The sequence below is a fragment of the Bubalus kerabau genome, chromosome 3 (assembly GCF_029407905.1).
Source record: "Bubalus kerabau isolate K-KA32 ecotype Philippines breed swamp buffalo chromosome 3, PCC_UOA_SB_1v2, whole genome shotgun sequence".
NCBI lineage: Eukaryota > Metazoa > Chordata > Mammalia > Artiodactyla > Bovidae > Bubalus > Bubalus kerabau.
This window is the reverse complement of record NC_073626.1, coordinates 6,158,218-6,175,996: the sequence shown is the minus strand read 5'-3', so window position 1 is coordinate 6,175,996 and position 17,779 is coordinate 6,158,218. Positions and strand designations below refer to the sequence as shown.

The 17,779-nt window shown below is 37.5% G+C and overlaps 1 long non-coding RNA gene across 1 annotated transcript; it reads left to right on the top strand.

Annotated features, from left to right (window-relative positions):
• Positions 1-796: 796 nt before the first annotated feature.
• On the top strand, positions 797-13,750 carry LOC129647410 (uncharacterized). Its single transcript, XR_008712312.1, has 3 exons — positions 797-998; positions 13,265-13,412; positions 13,490-13,750. It is a non-coding gene; the product is annotated as an uncharacterized LOC129647410 (long non-coding RNA).
• Positions 13,751-17,779: the final 4,029 nt, after the last annotated feature.

The following is a 17,779-nucleotide window of genomic DNA, read 5'->3' as shown; positions in this document are numbered from 1 at the left end:
ACTTACCTCTGAAATGACTGGAGTATGTGAATAGGGAAACTGAAAATTTTAGAAAGCATTTTGTATAGCTCAGCAGTTGCAGGAGAAGATGACAAAGAAATCTGGAGACAAGAAGGTTTATCAGCCTCAAAAAATTTTCTGGAGCAGTATAATCTAATGTTTTATTGCCAGTGTTTTAGACAAGCAATGGAGCAATATCTTTTGAATTCATTCATAGTTCAGTTAACTTTACTAAAGGCCCCACAAGGAATGCTGTCTTTAGACAACGGAATTGTCACAAACTAAAAGTGGTATGTAAACAAAATATGCAAAAATCCTGCCCTGTGCACTTCACTAAAATATATCTTTAATTTATCTTGCCCCCTGTTTTGGTGATGCCAGAGACTTAGCTTACTACAAAGAAACAAAAAAGAGCAAAGATTTATCTTGGATGGAAAAGCACAAACACCCATTCATAAAGCCATTCGTAAGCATTTTTTTTAATCAACACTCTCATTGTCGCAGCCTGCTTGATCTTCCTACTTTGGGTTAATATGGGAGCCAATTACAGCTTCATCTGTGTAGAATTAACTTTACGGAGCACACACCGGGGATTTGTCTTTCTTCACTATTTAGATATATGTCATAAAAATATGCCTGGAATGGAGGCAGAGGCATTGCAGATGGCAGAGACTCTCAGATTTATTGTAGATGCATTTAAAATTGGTTCTGCTCTTGCCAGAAGTTAATTAATTTTTTTTCTCTCCTTTTCTGGGGCTGGGGGGTGGGGGGGGGTCTCTGTGTCTCACTAGGTGGCAGTGTATGATTATATCTGGAAAAGGCATGGCGTCCAGTCCAGCATCTCCAGCTGTGACCTCCAACAGCACGATGACATTTCTGTGACTGCACTTGGTCCAGGAGGTATTACTTCTCATGTAGCTGTATACACCGTTTATCCCAGTGGGTTCCAAGAGCTATACCGCCATTTTCTTAGGCTCCCTAGCGGTGCCATTGTTGAGGTGAGTATACATGAAAAAACTTCAATGCAAATGCCGTGTGTGTCGTCATGCATGCATATATGTGTGTGTATTTATACTCAATTTTAAAGCTTCAAAATTAATTTGCAAACATAACTGATGCTTCTAATACCATACAGGACTTGAAGATGTATTTTAATGTCTTCCTAAAGAAACGAAGGTACCATATAAGAAAAAAAAAATGTTTCTGGGCATAGCTTTTGGAAGACAGGTGGGAAACAAATTACGTGAAGTAATTCGGGAATCTGCTTGATAAACTTTGACTCAGTTACTATTTGGAAATAACCAGCAGATTGATGAAGAAGAAATATGAGTCCATAGACACTTTGATGTGGCAGAAAGTACACAGCCCTTTGCTTAAATGATCTTACACAAAATGAATGAGATGGTGCAGTTTCATATTTTTTCCATAAGATAAATCTGAAAAAAAAAAAAAAAGAAAAGCCTCCATTTCCTAAATGTTTCAAAATTTTTATAGTAGCATTTGGCAAAGATCTTGGTCACATTTCTTTCTAAAAAGTCCAGGTCTTTTGGTGAGCTGAGTTTATTTGAAAGAAAAAAAACAAAAAAAACACAAAACCCTGTTACATCGCTTCATAGTCTCAGAATTCAAACTTCCAGGCATGTTGGAACCTGAGGTCCCCATTAGCATCAACACTGGTGTTGAATCATGAGGTCAGAAAGTGTGTTATTTCCCATTATTTGATGGAGATAAGGGCGGAGGAGCAGAGTTCAGATACGTATCACAACCGATTCTCTGGTCTTGCTGGCATGAAACGCCCTTCACAGTGGCACAATGCTGTTGCTAAGAATTTGCAGCATGAGGATCTTTCCATTCCCATCACACTTTCCCTGTGGAGTTTAGCTATAGCTGTTTCTGTTATGAAGTTGATGAAAGTATGCCTTCATAAAAATCCCTTTGACTATAACCTTGAAGAAGTTTCTAACTGTCTAGAGCTCAGCCTAGAAGATTAGCCTGCTTCTCCTGTCTACAAAACCCAACCCACGACGGTATTTGGTACCTGAGTGACTCTCTCAGGCTCTCAGAGAAGCAGAGGTGTGCTAGACCCATTGTCTCCCCTCCCCTCTCCCTGATAGAGGAGGGGACTGTGCATATTGAAGCAAGGAAGCGGGTAGGCAGATGAGGACTAGGCCCCATGTAATTCTCTGGGGCTTTGGATCACAGGCTGCTACTGACTCTTCTGCAGCGCTGCATGTGCACCAGGCCCTTGGCTTAGTCATTTCCCACTGCTCCGACTCCATCTTTATCTGTAAAACTGGGTTATGAATATTTATGCTACCTGCCTCATAGGGATTTGGGACAGATGAATGTGATAACATTGGCAACGTATTTTAGGTCTTTTTAAAAAGGGTGCAATATGCATTACACAGTGCTATGGATCATGCTCATGGCATTCTTGCAGCAAGAATACGGGAGTGGTTGGCCATTCCTGTGCTGCAGTCTAAGGGGTCGCAAAGAGTCAGACATGACTTAGTGCCTGAGCAACAACAACATGGATCATGCATGATTAAAATCATTCAACTTTTAAACATTTTTTTCAAATGTAGTACCATTTTGCTAAAAATAAGATAACTTCTAGGAGGATTGCAAGATGGGGAAGGAAGTATTATTGACCTACCTGGTTTTGGTTGTCTGGGTTTTCCATGCTGTGGGATTATATAATGGTCGATTATGTGATGGTGGAAGTGTCTGGACCCCTCTAAGCCTGTTCCCAACTGAGATGTTAACAAATACAAAGCCAGCTTTTCCTCTTTTTTCAGATCTCAGCAAAGGCACAGGGGCCTGCTCTCTCTGCAGTCCAAGTCTAAAGCCCAGCCACCTATTTCTTTATACTTGAGTGTTACCTGTTTTGTCCACTATGAAATCCATTTTGAAAGGATCTAGCCTCTTTGCCAGGTGGCTCAATGATAAAAGAACCTCCCTGCCAGTGCAGGAGACATGAATTCGATTCCTTGGTTAAGAAGATCCCCTGAAAGAGAAAATGACAACCCGCTCCAGTATTCTTGCCTGGAGAATCCCATGGACAGAGGAGCCTGGCGGGCTCTATGGGGTCGCAAGAGCCGGATATGACTGAGCAGCACAGCAGGAGCCTCTTCGCAGCTTCTCTTAACACTTTTTAGGAGTGCTTGTGTGCATGCTAAGTCACGTCAGTTGTGTCCGACTCGTTGAACTATAGCCCGCCAAGTTCTTCTGTCCATGAGATTCTCCAGGCAAGAATACTGGAGTGGGTTGTCATGCCCTCCTCCTGAGGATCTTCCCAACCAGGAATTGAACCCACGGCTCACGTCTCCTGTAACAGCAGGTAGGTTCTTTACCACTAGCACCACCTGAGAAGCCCCTTTTTAGGAGTACTAGATCTTATTGTTCTAAACCTGTTTCCAGTACCAAACTGTGTCTCCCAGAGGACAGGAACCATAAAACCATACCAGTCCCAGAGCATTCTGAAGACTAGGCAGGTTTTCTTTCAGCCACGTGACTGGCTATTCAACAATATTCCTACTTTCTTTTATATCTTGACCTCTTGCAGGCACAGTCAGATCCATTACTGGCTTTTTGAGCTACAAAACCTGAAATTGGAATGGATTTGAGACTTTTTTGGCAACTTCAGTGGGAAATGAAATCCATGTATTATCTTTCCCAAAGACATAAGCATGGTAAAGAAATTTCCAACAACACTTAGATAGATTTTACTTTCTGGATTAAAGAAACACCTATGCAACTTTTCAAATTGTAGTTTATAAGTAGTCATCTACTTGGATTAACGTTAACTTTTCCCTTTGAATTCCCTATCTGTGTACTAGGCACATAGCTATTGCTCAAGGAAATCTTTAAATTGCCTTGAATTTTGGGATGCCAAGCTATACTACTTGATGAGTAATTATGCTCCATGAGATCTTTTCCATTAATGCCTATATCATGTGAATGGAGGGAACTTATACTTAGGAAGGGCTTCCCAGGTAGCTCAGTGGTAAAGAATCTGCCTGCCAATACAGGAGCCCCAGGTTTGATCCCTGGGTCTGGAAGATCCCTGGAGGAGAAAATGGCTACCCACTCTAGTATGTCTGTCTGAGGAATCCCATGGACAGGAGATCCTGGCAGGTTAGAGCCCATGGGGTGGCAAAAGAGTTGGACAAGACTGAGCGACTAAGCAACAGCAAATACTTCGGAAATGACTCAGATCCGTTTAGAGACACCTGTAAGATCTGTGCCACATCTTGATGGATATTCTGTTAGGGGAAGAAACAGAGGTAGCTGCCTCTGTACCCAATTCATTTACAAATTAGATCGGGAAACAAAAAGGAGTAAAATGCTTCATCTTTATAACCTGAACTCTCTTCTCAGAGGTTTCATGGTGGTTGTTAAACAGGGTATCTCGGGTTCCAAGCTCCTTCTGCATTTAACGCAGCTCCTCTCCTAATTCTGATATGAAATATAGGTCACGTATTAACCTTTTCTTTTTTCCCTCAAGAAAACCTTAGCAATTTGAGTTTTGAAGCAGGTTACCTGCCAGTTTAAAATTTTTTGGTGAAAAGCAATGGTTTTGGAACAGAATTATTTCTGCACTAGAAAGGTCAGCTTTCATCGGGTGGGTATAGAAGTTACACCACAAGCGATCCTTCCTATGGATTTATGTTCACCATTTTTTTTCATCCAGGTCTGTGTCCCGAGATGACACAGTTCTTACAGTGTTCTACATATTTGACTTTAAAAAATAAAATCCCCTCCATGCTTGTCCAAGATGGTCAGTGGTCTGTCAGGAGGTGAGGGCATCTCCTGAGTTCTCTTTTCCCCAACCTCTCTGAGCCTGGGAGATTCCATGAACTCTCTGCAGAGGAATAGGTTTTAAATTAAATAATTATTTACTGAAGTGTAGTTGACTGGCTATATGTGTATATTTATATATAATATATGCAATGTATATATATATATATATACACACACACACACACAATATACATATATATACTCTTTTTCAGATTCTTTCCCTTATAGGTTATTACAGAATATTGAGTGTAGTTCCCTGTGCTATACAGTAGGTCCTTGTAGTTATTTTATATATTGTAGTCTGTAACCACAAGAACCTACTGTATACCACAGGGAACTACACTCAATATATGGTAGTGTGTATATGGAGAAGGCGATGGCACCCCACTCCAGTACTCTTGCCTGGAAAAATCCCATGGATGGAGGAGCCTGGTAGGCTGCAGTTCATGGGGTCGTGAAGAGTTGGACACGACTGAGAGACTTCACTTTCACTTTTCACTTTCATGCACTGGAGAAGGAAATGGCACCCCACTCCAGTGTTCTTGCCTGGAGAATCCCAGGGACGGGGGAGCCTGGTGGGCTGCTATCTATGGGGTCGCACAGGGTTGGACATGGCTGAAGTGACTTAGCAGCAGCAGCAGCAGCAGCAGTGTGTATATGTTAATGCTTTGTCTCTGTTTCGCAGTGTGAGTTATTTTTGAAAGTACAAAGTGATTCTAAAGTTTTGAGTGCTACAAAACTTAGAAACCCAGGCAACACTGGTGCAGACTCATCAAGTCACAAATAAGCTTCCGGATCCCAGGGTATCCATTGCAATTAAGAAAGTCCTTGGAGCATTAGTTGGGGTGGAATGGGAAAAGGGTTTTTTTTTTGTCATTAGAGGCAGTGTCGCCTGGTGGTCTGAGCGGAGAAGTGGGAGTCAGGAACCCAGAGATCTGACAGAGGCTCCGGGAGGCCCCGCTGAGCAGCTCCAGGCAAATTTCTCATCCTCCAGAGGACGGGCTCACCTACTTTGAATCTCCCATCTGAAGAGCTCCTTACCCAAGGCCTAGAGATACGCAGCAGGAGGCCTGATTCCTTGTCTGCAAAATGAGAATATTAATACTTTCCTAAATAACAGATTAACCAATTAGTGGTTATTAAGTGTTCTGCTGATAGAAAAAACAGCAGGAGAAGAAAGGTGAAAACAAAAAACGGAACCACAATTTTATGATTAGATGGGTTTGACTTAGCTCAGGATTTTTCTCCTGCTTATGGTAGTGAGTGGCCATTGGTGTGAAGAGAAGGTGTAGAGGGACTAACCCAAAACCATATGACCTTCAGCGAGAAGACAGCAGAGGAAGGTTTATCTTGCAAGCCTGCATGAAGCTTTGAGTAGAGAAGGAGGCAACACATTCTGTCTTTGAATCAGTGATTTGCACGGCAGAACATAACACAAATAACTGAGCATTCTCAGTTGTAACTCTTCTATTTTAATATCTTCCAGAAAAGACTGTTTATTGTTTTTGGAAATTCCCATATCTGTTTGTTACAATGACTAAGTTGCTGTGTGTGTGTGTGTGCGGGGAGAGAGAGAGAAATACACAAAGATGAAGAAGAGAAATCAATAGGAAAATACTGAAAACTTGGGGTCTACAGGAATTAGATAAGTTGTTGAGAATTTCCCTATCCAATTTTTCCTTCTGTTGAAAATCATTGTCCATGAGAAGGGGCAAAGCTGTTCCTGTGTTTCTCATTGTGCATAGAGAAAATATTAAAGAAAATATTAAAATCAACTGGCCTAAAGAAAATATTAAAATTACCCCATTTTTTGCAAATAGAAGAAAGTCCCATTTTCATTTCCCAAGTTTAGAAAACTTTACATTTTGTGCACAACACCTGCATGAAAAGATGCAGTAAGTTCTTGGAGCACAACTGCTTATAAGACATAATTGAAAATATACATAAAAATGAAGTAGTAATAGCAATACTTATGACTTTGCCTAAAGTATTGCTAAAAATGTCAAGTACAGGATTGTCTTTTATTTTTGGTTCTCATATTCAAACTTAATAGCTGCCGCTTCTATTGATTTTTAAAAACTAAGTTCCTGATACTATCTTGCTATTTCTTTTTCCTAAGAATGATTCATTATTGTGATAAACTGCAGAGGGACAGCACTGTATTGTATTTAAAACTTAGACCTCATTTTGAAAAACAAATTATGAAAAAGCAGAATGCAAGAGCAAAGAAGAATTCAATTATCAGGCTACTATTACAATATAAGGTTACTTATAAGACATTCTCTTATCATACTACCATGAAAAGTCTTAAATAGACATATTTACTAATCATTTAAATAAAAGTTAAATATATCAGAGATTTCTCTCCTTTTGAAAATTACTTGACAAAATTATTATTTCCATATGTATCTATCAAAATAAATGATTTTATTTGTCAGTAATAATTAGGTCAGTGCAACTTGCTATGACGTGGTTTGCTTTTCACAAAATTAAGCAAGATGGTTCTCACCTCAGGCTTACTTTATTATTTATATATATAATTGGTAACCTGTAAGAGGAACAATAGCTTTGTTTTTTAAAAATTAGCACATTATAATTTTAAAATAAATGCAACAGATTTCAGACATATTTTCAGAAAATGTAGCTAATACTTCTAAAAAGGTATTGTATTATTTGTCCTATTTTTATGGGTCAAAAATATAAATGCTAGTGACTAAATTAATTTTAGTAAAACTATGTTTGGTTTCTTTAGAAAATCCTAAAGAACTACTTTGATTTTACTTATTAAGGTGTGACTTTTAAAAACATTTTAGAGTTACTACAGGCCTTTTCTAAAATAACTTCACTTGTCCAATCTTATAAATAATACATTTCTCTATATTTCATTTGTACTCATAATTTGAGACAATAATTCTTTGGTAGTATCTGTTTTTTATAGACTACTTTTTTATTTGCATATAAAAAGAAAAGAATAATCACATGCATATTTTTTAAAATATTTACTTATAAAATAATTTTCAGCATCTTAGATTTCCTTTGACTCTCCAAATAATTAAACTTATGAAAGTTGTAGAAAAGATTTGTTCTATTATTTCATTTATCTATCAGGAACAATGTATATATGCATGATATATTGGAGGAGAAAATTTTTCTGGAATTCTAAGTCATAGGAAATGTTTTAAAAGGTTTATTAAGTGTAAAAAAGCAGTTTGAAAAATAAGCCTTGACATACTAACTAAAGCATATGGTTAAATATTTAATATAAACATTATAGAAGTGAAAAATCTTTATTGCAGAGTCAATAAAGAATGAATCTTTTAACTTGGGTAAAAATATGTTCACTTTCACTCATCTATATTTTTTCTTTATTGTTATGGAATTTAGAAACCATAACTTAAAAGGTAACCTAAATTTGAAAAAAATATTTTTATGCTTTTTATTTATTAATCATAAGTTGCTATAAATTTGGAAAAGTTTTGAGTTTTTTGCACTGTAAATATATTTGCTTTTAATTTTTTTCCAGTTGTATCAAGGAATAATTGACATACATAACTGTATAATCTTAACATAAAACACTGTGGTTTGATTTACGTGTGTTGTGAAATGATACCCATAATAGTTTCAACATCCATCATCTCCTGCAGATAGAATAAGATGAAACTAATAAAATTCTCCTTGTGATGAGAACTCTTAGGATCGACTCTCTTTACAGCTTTCTTATCTATCATTCAGCAGCGCTAACTACAGTTTTATATTTTATCCCTAGTCTTTATCTTATAACTGGAAGTTTCTACCTTTTGTTCAAAGCATATTTTAAACCCATGCCTCCAACAGTCAATGCTTGAGCTGAGCATTTCAGAATATGACAATACAACTAATCAGTGATTTTTATCTTGATTCCATTTGACAAGGCTGCCTAAACACTGATTGCTTAAAAAAGTCAAAGATAATTCACTCGTGAAAAAAAGCCACAAAACCGTAAACATAATTATTTTTACTTGTATTTATGTATAGAAATATCATGAAAATATTTTGATACATTTTGTAATTGTGTCAATATTATATCTACAAATGAGTGATTTCTTTTAAGAATCCATAGATACAGAAGTATTAGATTTTTCTTTTCAGTTTATGGACAGATTCTTCTGTAATGACCTGAAACAATTATTGAAGGATAATATGATTAAGCAAAGTAAAAATCAGTTGCTTATTGTCAGTTATTTTTACATATTTGTATCCTATAAATTATTATAATCCCATTTGTATTTAATAAAACATTGACATAAAATCATGTAAGTTTATGTGCAAAAATCATATACAGTGTGCTGAATGATACACATAAGGCAGGGAACAGTAACAGTGGCTTATTTTCTGAAGTAATCTTGACACTAATGCTAAATTACAACTCAGAAACATCTAGCACTTTTACCTTTATGAGAAAAGGCTTTTTACATATTTAACATAATTCCAGGGAAAATAAACTGGAATTATGTATAAAGATACATGCACTGTAAGCACAGGGCCTTTATATTCCCCTGTAGGATACTTACGATGATTTTATTGCCATTTTGTGTCATTTTCTAAAGGATATAAAATACAGTCAGTAAACAAACTAGACTTTGGATTTAAGGTGACAGCTGCTACTTCAGAAGCAATATTCAGATATTTAATCTTAAGAACATTGAATGTTCTTTATTTTTACAACCAGGTAAAGTATACTTTTGCAAAAATGAAAGGAGGGTGTGCTTTGAGTTATGCTTTTTCCCAGGGGTGGTGATCAACATAGCCACCGCTACTGACACCCCATCTTCACTCAGTCCTGGAAAATTAATACGAATGTCAGCCCTTATTTAACTGTTTGAGGAAATTAACATCCATGCTCTACTTTTTCAAAATGCAGACTTCCTTTCTCTTAAATAACGTTGATTCGATCTATTATTTACTCTGAGTGGCATATTGCTTCTAGTTCTAGTTTTTTGTTGCTGTTGTTTCTATTTTTTTCTAGTTCTATTTTTGAAATCTACAATTGTAACCTAATGTTAAGATGCTTTACCTGTAGTTCAGGTACAGCTATCTGAATTTTGCTGGAGAAAATTTCACTATGGAGCCATGAAGAGTTGACCTGGGCCACCAATATTGCTGTCAGTGAGTTAGCGCCATGCACACACACGTCCTGTGTTCAGCTTAGCAAATTGAAACCAAATCTGTCTGAATGTTGTATCTACTTTGCTATTCCTCTTCCTCAGCCCCCTTACCATCTTTATAATGACCATGCACCAAAGGTTGATCAACATGTGTTTCTGGGGAGCTGAGTACAACCCCTTCTACCAGTCAGATGGCAAATAAAGTCAACTCTATTCTTCTAAGTAGATACTTCAGGGTATATCCACCCTTATTAGTAGTCAATTCGCTATCTTTTTCTTAAGGCCTGTTTATCACAATTTCTAAGAAATCTAGTGGCTTCTTTATACCAAAGAGGGCCAGTCCTGCTTCAAGCGCAAGACACAAGGAACTCACATGTGTTGTCTCCATGGGGACGGGTGTTTCTATTGACCACCAGCTCCGTACATCCACATGGCCTGAACTATCCTTGTCTTTCTCTGCAGAAATTCTTTGCTGCTCACACTGCCTGGCGATGCCCAAGCTTGAGCTCTATTCGTTTGCAATCATACGTGTATTACACTGCACTCGTGGGGGCCTGAGCAGCTAGTCAAGTTCATGGTGGCTTTGGCCTCAGTCACATAATGTGCCAGATCTAGTTCCCCCCCCAAAAAAGCTGATTGTAAATGTTTTTGCCATTTTTTAAATTGCTTTTATGAATGGGTAAAATTTGGAGTTTCTTGGGGCATTTTCACGGATATTCTTTATTATTTCTTAAGGCTAGATTCTGACAGTGGAATTACTAGGCCAAAGAATCTGAGAATTTAAGAGGATATATATTTATGAGCATATTTCTTATACACATAAATACGGTATATATCTCCAAATTGCCCTCCAGAAAAAGCAGGCCAATAGAAAGCCACCACTGCAGTGGATAGGAAGTTTGCCCAACATTTTGATAATCTTTCTGGCTATAGCTACACAAACTGTGCTCTCTGTAACTTAAAGAGATAGTGATATGTTTGAACTGGGAGACCACATGGACAGCATAGTTTACTGTGACTTTCTGCCTTTGAAAAATGCTGTACGACTAGTTTTTTTTTTTTTTCAAAGCACAGCACATTTAAAAGCAAGCTCACCATGAGATCTTAGCTGTTTGCAATATTTATTTTCTAGCAATGTTTCTTCCCAGTAATCAATGAAACTCATAAAATAAGTGTGATCATAATATTATTAGCTTGTTTTTCTAGCACAAATCATTTGAAATGTGACCCTAAACAGATACAGTCATTGGAAAGTGAATAGTTTTACACAACAATTAACTGAGAAGTGACAACAGATAACTTTCTTTACTGACTATAATTAAGGATATATTATATTTTTATTCCCTCTTTCCCAAACCTATCAGGGCCAAGTATTATTTATTACTCTGATGTCTCTTCACATAGACATGCAGATAATTTTCTACAAGTACATTTTTGATATATTATGGTGGCAGCTGTGATGAGGATGAGGGGAATAGTTTAAAGTTTAGAAGCAAGTTTTAAAAACCATTAGAACACAGAAGGCTGCATGCTCTTGGTCCATGGCCCTCTGCATCAGGATACAGAAACCCTTCCAGGTAATCAGTCCAGATGATAACTGGGGAAGTTCCTCAACCATGCCTGGTGCCATGACCCTCCTTGCCCACACCCTATGGACATTTTAGGAATCCCTGTTAATTAAGACATAGTACTGAGTAAAAAAAAAAAAATCCAATAATTTATGTCCTATAGGATAAAGTAATGATTGAAGTTCTTACTCTTGAATCAAACTCTCAATAACAAAGAAAGATTGTGAATAGCAGGAAACTTAGGAGAAAGGGAACTTGTCATTTTGAAACTTCTTATTCGGGTGACTGCCACCCCATTTGGTATGAGGAATGTGTATTTCAGAAATTCCAAGAACTACTGGCATGATCCATCATACAAGGATCTAAAAGGGAAGATATCGCGAGATGTTGGACCAAGCTCAGATGATGACTCTGAGTTGAACTTTTAGAGAGTCTTGATAAGAAAGAAGATGAAATAAATGCAGGTGTGGCACAGCATGATTCCCAATAAATTTAGATTAAAAAAAATGGACTGAAAAGAGCAAAGAAAGGGATATAGTGAAGAATTAAAAAAGAGAGAGATGGTTAAGAACAACAGGAGGAGAATTCCTTGGTGGTCCAGTGGTTAGGATTTGGCTCACGCACTGCTGGGACTTAGGTTCAATCTCTGGTCTGGGAACTAAGATCCCACAAGTCTCGCAGCAGCCCTGGCTCCCCTGCTTAGTAGTGGATCTAATAAAAAGAAGAATGACAGGGAAGTGATGATGGAGAACAATTTTAGGGAACAGTGGGTGGGGGGTGGACTCTAAGAAAACCGGACAAGAGAGACTCAGCAAGAGAAGAAATGAAGGTGTCCAGTTTTCCTCAACATTATTTAGCTGTAGATGTCAAGTATCTAATCTATTTCTGCTTAATCACAAAAGGGCTTTTTATTTACCCCAACATGAGTGGGAATTACAATGGATGTTCTCTTCTGTATCCAGGGACATGCATTCATTTTGCCAGTGTTGACATAGATGGGGTCCCTGCCTTTCTCATCAGGGTGGCCTTCAGTTCAAAAGGCCATAAGTTCTGGGGAAAACAGTCCTTCAGCAGAGTTCCTGGAAATGTTACATACGTTCAAGATGTAGGGAAGACAGATGAAGTCAGTGAAATTGATGATTATTATAAACAGCCCAGAAATAAACCCAAACTGTGTGTGACAAGTGAAACAGGATGTTGGCATGGCCTCTAGTTGTGCTCAAAGATAATTAGTCCTGTGTTTACAGAAAGCTTCTCTGGGGACAATGAGTTCCTACTCAAAGGAATGTTGTCTGTGTTTTCCCCTGATATTTTTGTTTTCTCTCCATTTCATCACACAACGATTATTAAAAGCAAAAAAGAAAACCCCAGCCCTTGCACTTTATTTTGACCATTTTGGTTTCTGTAGGATTAGGATAATTCACTTTTCACATGTGTTTAGATTGCTGATTATGACCCTGTGTTCTGTGTTACTAAATATTATACAAATGCGTATATATTTATATTTTTGGTGCATTATAAAGTTATTGTCAAAGTCAGAGACAAATGGAACCAAATCATAAAACCTACATTGAAGTCTCCTGTTAAAATGTGGAATTAAGTGAACAAAAATGGCATTTCCAAGCTGGTTTTTTTTTCCCCCAGGGGAAAAATTGGGGGAAAAAAAAATCACAGCTTTCGTTCATTCTGCCTAAACATTTCTTTGAAACGTGGTAAATTAACATGTGCCATCTTGTCACCGCTTTTCAGGTGTTTGGTGATATCGGTGGTTTAACGATTATCCCCATTGAGCTGGTCACAGCTATTCAGAAGCAGCTAAGTGAAATAGACGGTACACTGGGAGACTCCCCGGATATTAAATCAAGAGAAAAGAAAAAAAATCTTTAGAATAAAAAAGGTATTTACCTGTGATTAAATATTTGCTCACTGCTATACGTGAGTGCCTCAACTAAGTGCTTTCTTGTTTTCTTAAAGCTCTGCAGCGGTGCCCAAGTCATTGTGAGAAGATTCCGTTCAGCTTCCTTTCCAATCTACTGCCTTATAATATGCACTTCACTGAAAGTCAGTAATCAGAGTTGGGAACAAAAGCTCGACATCACGATCATCCCAGACATGTTTTCAGAGAGCACAGAATCCTGCCGATCTTCATCAGCTTAGAAAGAGCTAGAATATCATATTCCACGCTGTTCTACGGAAGTGTGTTCTTTCATGGAGGGAATAAGTGGGATTGCCAGAAGAGGATATAATCAAGTCTAAATAAATCCCCTTTGTCCTTCACTTAGCATAAAATTTTCACCTTTTTTTTTTTTTTTTTTCCTAGAAGAAGCTTCAAGGGGGGAAAAAAAAGGAAAAATTACATAACAATAAAAAACCAAGTCACTTAAATGAGTTGTTTTGCAGAGCCTTGTATTCTGAGTATCTTGTATTCTGAGATACCAGCAAGCAACCCCAAACTGGCTGCTTCAGATGTTGGCTCCTTACTTTCCCCTCTAAGGTCTTCCCAGCTCTTTTTAAGAGAATGAAAGTAGCAAAGCCCTCTTGCCAGTTCTTTATATTATTCCTTTTCCTCTTCAATCCCTTGCTTTTCTCTTTTCAGCTGGAGGTTTGGAATAAGATTTAGGATCACAAATGGACAATGAACTATCAGAGAGTGGATGGGTTATAGAATATCCTGCATCTTTAAAAATCTTTTATCCTTTCTATAGAGCAAGAATACAGATGACACCTAGGTCGTCTAATCTTGCTCTGTGTTTTTATTAGTTGGAGTATAGTTCTTCACAATGTTGTGTTAGTTTCTACTGTACAACAAAGTGAATCAGCTGTATATATATATATATCTCTGTGTGTGTGTGTAGCCCCTCCCTCTTGGACTTCCCTCCCATGACCCTCCCCCATCTCACCCCTCTAGGTCACCACAGAGCACTGAACTGAGTTCCTGGTGCCATACAGCAAATTTCCATAAGCTATCTGTTTTACACGTGGCAGTGTATATATGTAAATTCCCATCTCCCAATTCATCCCACTCCCTTCTTCCCCTGACCTGTGTCCACATATCTGCTGTCAGCATCTGTGTCTCTATTCCTGCCTTGCAAATAGGTTCATTTCTACTATTTCTCTTGATTCCACATACATGTGTTAATACACTATATTTATTTTTCTCCTTCTGACTTCACTTTGGATTAATGGACTCTAGGTCCACCCATATCTCTATATGACCCAGTTTTGTTCCTTTTCATGGCTGAGTGGTGCTCCATTGTCTGTATGTACCACATCTTCTTTACACAGTCAACTCTCAATGGGCGTTTGGGTTGCTTTCACATCCTAGCCTTTGTAAATAGTGCTGCCTTTTTCAGGAAGAGTGAGCAGGTGTTTTGAGAGTCACCTCTCTCAAACAGAAAACAGGGTGAATTAGAGAGGTCAAGTTTCATACCTATAATTGGGGAACATGAACACATCTGATCCTGGTGATTTTTCAACCCCATCTTTGATTGTTGTCTAGCTATGAGCATATCTTCAATCTTACATATGGCATTTGCATTAAAGATTATACTAGATGTTCCCTCTATTGGCAGAAATTAGCATATGCACATACTGACTATATTTTTCATCCTATTATTGAAGGCAGATCAGCATATAATAATGCCTCTTTCAATGTGAATATCAGCGTCTATGACTTCTTGACTTCCTTTCCTCCACTCCTGCTCGTAGCTATGGTCACCAGCTACTTACTTCCACTTTTACTTAGTAGCTTTCTATTCTAATGATATGCTTTATTTTCCCCACTAGAGCATGAATTACCAGTGTGGAGAATTTTCCAAATGTATCTTCCTATTAACAGAACTTAGAACAACTCTTGGCCCTATGCAGGGGCCCAGTAAATATTTGCTCTTGGGAAGATAGTGTGAAGGAGAAATGGGGGTGGATTAGGGCCAGATCTTTACTATGTTATCATTTATACTATAAGGAAGAAGCTCCCCCAGGCCTGAAAGAGTGCGGTCAGGTACAGTAAGTTCTGTGATGGACCTGTGTCAGTACAAAATATACTGAGAAGAAATAAAAGTATACATGTAAGCAGATTTCTTCATCTTCAACTGTATTTCATTCAATTATTAGGACAAGTGGATAAAGCAGATGTAGTTGAACAAGTGATAAGGTAATTTTTTTTCCCACTGAACCATCATTTGCTTAACTGAATTAATATAAGTACCTGTGGCACAGTGGTAAAGAATCTGCTTGCCAATGCAGGAGACCAAACAGACCTGGGTTTGATCCCTGGGTCAGGAAGATCCCCTGGAATAGGAAGTGGCAACCATTCCAGTATTCTTGCCTAGAAAATTCCACGGACAGAGGAGTCTGGTGGGCTAAAGTCAGTGGGTTGCAAAGAGCTGGACATGACTGAGCATGCATATATTTATCTTATAGGTCTGTCACTTTTTTTTGGCTGCACTCCATGGCATGCAGGATCTTAATTCCTGGACCTAGGATCGAACCTGTGACTCCCTGCAGTGGAAGCTTGGAATCCTAACCACTGGACTGTCAGGGAATTCCCATCACTTTTATTATTTATATTTTTTCTCACTAAAATGTAAGCTCTCTGCTTTAATTAGTGGTACCCTCTGAAGTCCTCAGCACAGTTCTTTGAACTAGTAAGTGCTCAGTCAATTTTCACTGGATGAAAGTGTAAACTGATAAGCCAAGTTTCACTTCACTTTATATTGAAGTGTTGTACAACACTGAATTGAATGAACATTGCAGAGATCAGTAATCAATTGATAACTTTTTTTCTTGTGTTTCCTTTAGGAACTGGTGGTCCCAATGAAAGGATAGGTGTAAATACGAAAAACAATCTTTTCTTGCTCCTGAAGGATGCTTGTGGCCACAGTGTACTTCCTAATCCAAAAAGTCTAATATGACATTATGGCAAAGCAGGAGTTATTCAGTATTTTAAAGTCAAGCAGTCAGTGTTTTGCTGCTCGAGTTGTTTGAGAATTGTTTTCCTTGCCATTGAACTGATCTTACTGAGCATAAAGTGTTATATAATAGCTTCAACATATGAGTTAATGTAGCACTTTCATTAACAGTCTGTGTGTATGTGTGGTGGGTAGAGATTAACTACCATGCTTTTTCAAGGGTTCTTTCTTGTTGAAAAGGCCCACTCTAATGTTCATGGGCTCATGCTATAACTGAATTCAACATTGAAACAAAATTTGGGTACTTGTCTTATCTCTGAAGTGAATACCCCATTTGCATTGGAATTGAAACAACCTATTTAATTTAGATTTTTTTGGATGTACACACATGGTTAGTTTCTTAGTAGAAAAATAAGTAAAGGGAAAAAAAGGACCTTTTTATTCTTCTAATCAATTCCTCTCATTTGGTGGGCTTTTATGAACTCCAAACATGGATAAGGAGAGAAAGGAGTGGCCTTTGTTAAGAGATGCTCTATAAGAACAGAGTTCTAACATGAGCGTCTTCAGTATAATGTTCCCTTTGCAGTGTACACGTATTTGTACACTATGCAAAGTATTACTTCAAAATTCAAGATAGGTTTCTAGGGGACTATATATCTATCAATTTAGCTATTTTTCTCAGTAAATTGAGGACAATTACAGTGCTAATAATTATTTTTCAGGAATCTCCTAGTAAAATAAGTTTTGCTTTATCTATAAACTCATGCATATTTTTTCCAATTATTTCATTGATAACTTCTTTTCTAGTATTGCAGTTACTCACCAACTCGTGTCATTCACATTGATATTTTCCCTCACATAGAGCTAATACACAATACAGACTATGGTTATAATTGAAAACAGTAAATTAAAAATACTTTTAATAGATCATTTTTGCCAGTACCCATTGTGTTCTTATTGCTCAAATAGATTATCCACTTGAAATTAAATTCTATTAAGGAATAAAAATATAAATAAGAAGGAATTAAACATTTAAATGCTTGCTATAAATTTAAAAGTGAGATCTGTTCAGTTTTCCTTATATTAAGCTCAGTGACAAGAGATAGATTACACTAAGTGTCAGTTAAGCAAGTAGATGAAAAATGAGTGATTTTCATCCTTCAGTTAAATGTGGTGCTAAATAGTATACGCTGGCATTAAAAGCAAATTACTTATCACCTCAACAATCACAGCATGAGAGCATTCTATGGAAAGCTGCATTTCCAGTCTTTCTTGGTCCTCAGTTTTATTAAATAAATCAACTGATAATGGTTGGATAAGCAGAAGAAAAAGCCTGGATGGCATTATGACATTT